The sequence below is a fragment of the Monopterus albus genome, unplaced genomic scaffold (assembly GCF_001952655.1).
Source record: "Monopterus albus unplaced genomic scaffold, M_albus_1.0 scaffold173.1, whole genome shotgun sequence".
NCBI classification, from domain to species: Eukaryota; Metazoa; Chordata; class Actinopteri; order Synbranchiformes; family Synbranchidae; genus Monopterus; species Monopterus albus.
In genome coordinates, this window is record NW_018128053.1 from 1,295,440 (window position 1) to 1,300,452 (window position 5,013).

The 5,013-nt window shown below is 37.3% G+C and overlaps 1 long non-coding RNA gene across 1 annotated transcript; it reads left to right on the forward strand.

Annotated features, from left to right (window-relative positions):
- Positions 1 to 624: 624 nt before the first annotated feature.
- LOC109969409 (uncharacterized) lies at positions 625 to 4,519 on the forward strand. The gene is made up of 3 exons (XR_002276265.1): positions 625 to 990; positions 3,197 to 3,297; positions 4,363 to 4,519. It is a non-coding gene; the product is annotated as an uncharacterized LOC109969409 (long non-coding RNA).
- Positions 4,520 to 5,013: the final 494 nt, after the last annotated feature.

The following is a 5,013-nucleotide window of genomic DNA, read 5'->3' on the forward strand; positions in this document are numbered from 1 at the left end:
TAGCTATATCTTGTTTCTCATTATGTTGCTCATGCTAACATTAGTTTTCCCAACATTAGTATTAGTATTACTAAAGAACATTAATATTTTATGAATTGAATCAATATATTTCAATGGTTTGAATCTTTCAAACTGATAAAAGTGCTTGTGCATGATATATTGCAGAGCATTAGTTTTACTGGTGTGATGAAGACAAGGAACTTGACAAAAACTGTGACTATTTTTGTTTATTGTTGGATGAGAACGACCCCTTTGTTGAGGAGTTACATCCTTATGATGCACTTTCAACCAGGTCCATGTAGTAGCCTATACCTCCTCTGATTCTGTTGAAAAGCGCCAAAAACACACTCCTTCCTACATTTAGCTTCGGCTTTAGCTTCTGAAATGATGCAGTGTACACTGAGAAATGTATCCCTGTCTCTTTACAGGTGCTTTATCAGACACAGTTATTGTGACTCAGACTCATGATGTCTCAGTGATGGAGGGCGACTCAGTAAACATCAACTGCTGCTGGACAGTGTCGGGGAGAATGAACGTTTCCTGGCTGAAAAATCAAACACAAATTAAAACTGAGCTTATCTTCATGATACCCTCTCAAGGAGCTGTGAGAGCTCAACTTTGACCTTTACAAATATCAGAAAAGCCGATTCAGGCAGATACATCTGTCAGGTGATTGCGGAGATTCCAGTTTATACAGATGTCAGAGGAAACGGTACTGTCATCACCGTTATGAACAGAGAGAAGACAGGTGACACCCCAGCAGGTGGTAAGTGATTAAACAGACACATGAAGTATTGCAGTGACAATGGCTAAGTGACCAACATGGCAATAACCATGTAAATGTACATCCCAGTTGTGTTTGTGTTTTATTCTCCCAACATGCTGATGGATCTCCAGGTTTTCTTCTCTTCATGATAATTGCTGTGGCTTTAGTGGTTTCATTACTCCTCATCACTCTCGTATGTTACTGCACTCTACGAAGGAAACGAGGTACAAAAAGAAAAATGTGGTTATTATTCAGGTATCAGAAACACACTGTCCCAGAAGATTGGCTGGTGGGTTCACTTAAAGTATGAAAACAACACGATGTCCTTCCTCTAGTGGTATCAAACAGCCATCCGCTCCACACAAACATAATGAAGTGAATAGAATTTTGCATTTCACACAGCGAGGAACAATGACATTTAAAAAAAATCAGCAGCAACATCTTATTCCAGGAACATTATGTCAGTAATTGAGGATAATCCACAGAACATAATGTCAAATGTTTTGATACTTGATAAGTTGGTAGAAAAATGTTCATAGCCAGGTCTGTGAATTACAGCATTCAGAGTAAAAGGATGTTGTTTCCAGAAAAAGATGTTGCATTTGCTCTTAAAATATATTTAATTCAAATACATGCAATAAATATAATTCATACAGTTCAGCCTAATCCAGGGCATCAGGTATGCAATGAATTTTATTTTTAGGAAGAGTATAATGTGGATGCTGTCAGAGAGGCATTAATTCAATTATATCAACACCACAGCAAACTCCAACTCAGTAGTAATCATACAGTAAGATTATTAGCTCTTTGACAGCCGTAGCGTATCTTTCAAAACTTATCAATATTAAAAGTAAAATGGATCATTTAATTCTACTTTTAGAAAGATAATATTGTTTTAGATTGTGTTAGATTTTATGGGTGTACCTAAAAATGTGGCCAATAAGTGCTTTTCGAAAAGAAATATAAAAAAGCTTAGCGAAGGTTTTTACTGGGGCGGGAAATGATATTAAATCTTTCAAACTTAGGATTTATTCAGGAGTTCACAAAAATATGACTGGAAGTTTGATAGATTCTATCCATCGCTTAAAACTGTACAGATTAATAGCAAAAAAAATAAAAATAAACTAGTAGCAAGAACAATTAGTCATACAGATTTACAAGAAGAGAACATTTAGATGACACAGTTAATACAAGATGAGATCATGATCATAAGAGTATTTTAAGCTAAACAAGAGGCATTTCAGCAGCTTTTTCAGTTCTCTGTCGCATACGTGCATGATGGGACAGATACACTTCCCTTTTAATCAAGCTGCCTGTCTACAGAGGCCTCATCATGACTTGTAAATATGAACTTATAAATACTAAACATTATTGTTCTTTAAACGTCACAGCACTGACATTTTATCACCTTATATGATTAATATGACCAGTATGTTAGCAAATAGTTGTCTGGTCACATGTAACAGGCAAAAAAACATCATTAGTATTCATTTGGTCAAGCTTCCGAATGTATGATCAGTATTCTCGCTTCTTTTAACTCTGCTTTGGGATGCAATACTAACTATTGTTTCTGTTAGATGATCTTTATATTGTTGACTGACTACTGCTACATACTGTAACATGTTGACAGTGTACCTGCACACATGGCAGACAACTATCAGAAAGTGTTTATGTGCCACAGTGTCCCAGTTCTATCAGAGTACTCCTACAGTACTCCTTCTGTGGGAGTTTGATGCTGCATGGTAAACAGACAGCTGATGCTTCAAAAAGCCACGTGTGTAAAGTATATCAAAGCACGACAAATCTGCAAAGACAATTCTAAGGCATCTCCAGCTGATGCTTCAAAAAGCCACTTGTGTGTAAAGTATATCAAAGCACGACGAATCTGCAAAGACAATTCTAAGGCATCTTTATGCAGTTGGTGTCACTGGGCTTTAGCACAATATATGAGGGGGTATCATTTGAGTGAGAAATCTATGGGACCCTCAGTTGAATCTTGTGGTACACAGCAAAATTATGAGGAACTGCTTGTTTCAAATAGACTAGCTCTACAGTATGTTTACAATATTAGCCATGTTTATGTGGCTGAAGGTGAGAAAAGTGATTCAGTAGAAACAGTATCGCTCTCTCATTCTCTGCTATCAGTGCAGTAAAGCTGTGACCTTAAGCTGTGTATAAGCTCAATGTCCCCACAACCGTAGCAAGGGATAAGCTGGAATAATCAATGGAAAATAGGATGTAGTAGAAGATCTTTAGTAGTATTAGCAATACGAGGACTAGTAAAAGAAGTAAACAGTACAAACAGACAAGCAGTACCCACCTACTGTAGGTTTACATAAAATGTAAGGCTTCTGATTCTGTGTGTTTTAATTTCATTTTGTGTAACAGTACTATAATCATTTGTGTGTGTGTGTGTGTGTGTGTGTTCAGCACAAGCAGTCAGGGTGATCTATGAGGTCCCCCACACTGACTCTGTGGAAGCAGAGACGGACAAACACAGCACCAGCTCCTCGAGAGGCTCTACTCAGTGGGTGAGACTAATGGTGTTAAGTCTGCGGCGACACTCATGCACAGATGTTGTGTGTAGAGTAACTGCTGACTGTTATGTTTTACTGTCATATCTCCCGACAGGCAGGATCTTCGTCCCTCTTTGTTCAGTGTAGTTAAAGATATAATACAAACTACAAAATATCATGTAATACTGAATAACATAACTTGCCCTCTTGGCCTTGCGTTATGGTCTTTGATCCAATTTTAGTGGGTACATTGTTAGGTCATTTAAGTCTCTAACCCTATCAGATTCACCCTCAGTGAAGAATAGCTTTTGATGAAGGTGATTACTATATGTTTTAGCTGACATTTGAGAAAAAGTGGACGATAGATGTGGTCGATGGGGTGAAGCATGTTTGCGTAGACCTGCTCTCTCTAAAGGCACAACCAAACCAAGTGTGATTTTTCAGGTTTCCTGTGAAAAACATTTCATTTCAACAAGACATTGAATCATCAGTCACATACGACGTTCAGCCCTATACGTTACAATAAACTTTGGTGTTTTCCATTCTCAAATAATGAATGTCCAAAATATGTGTAGCGCTCGTAGGATGTACGATGTAATTCATGGTCCTATACAATAAAGTGAAACAGATGCAGGTGAAATGGATTCTGAATTTAAATGTTTCGTTTCTGTTGAATCTACTGCTTTAGGTGTTAACATATTTACTCACTAATATATGTTTCATTTACATATATATAAAACAGCCCGTCAAATAACTGGCTTGATACGCTGTGGGAGCTGTTGTACTGGACTGTGCTGCAGTGTAAAACAATTCGTGGTCCAAAGATTCATCTGCACTAAAAGCTGTAACTTCCGGTGTTGAGACATTAGTATAAAATATAACTGACATCCTGTTTCTGGCTAATTGTGTGTCAATGCCTACTCAGTTTTAGATTGTAGCAAAGGTCTTCTAACTTTAGAGCAGCCCAACCCCTTAGGTTTTATTAATAATAGCCTTATTTAACATCTGTACATACTGCTATATTACACTGATACACAGTGTGTGCTTGCACTAATGTTTTGAAATCTCTGTCTCTTTTAGTGTCAGGTACCAGTGTACGAATCCTTCAATTACTTTCAGCATGGAGACCCTGAAAAGTGAATGGGGACCTGCTCGAACATTTCTTCATCTTCTAGTATTTTCTAATTGTAATTTTCCTCATGTATATAGTGTACATTCTTTTACTTACATTAACCTGAATCATATAAAACTTTTGAATGCATGATTTAAAAAAAAAAATTGTATAAAATGTTTGATTAGTCTTTGTGGTCTAACTTCATTTCACTGATTACAAGGTGCATGTTTTTTATAGACAGCCTTGTAAAAGAAAAGTAAAAGAAAGTAGGAGATTTTGTTTTGACTGCATCGTAGGCTACGATCAGCTTGTCACCAGTCCACATTAGTTCACAGCACAAATCTACAGAGATGCAGGTTTCACATTGACGTCAGCTCACAGTGAGGATGCAGAGTGGAAACTGTGTTATTACTGGGTCGTTGCATAATAGGTCAATGACAGGAAGTGGAAACAACGCCTGTGATGGTCTTAGAGGTTTCTCCCCGGCCTTGCCGTGTGCATATTCATCACACAAAGCCACAAAGACTAATAAAAAATGTCAAAAATGATAAAGACTCGCTCTTCTGTGATTTGTGCTGACACCATGTTTTACTGTCATTATTTTCACATTATTCATC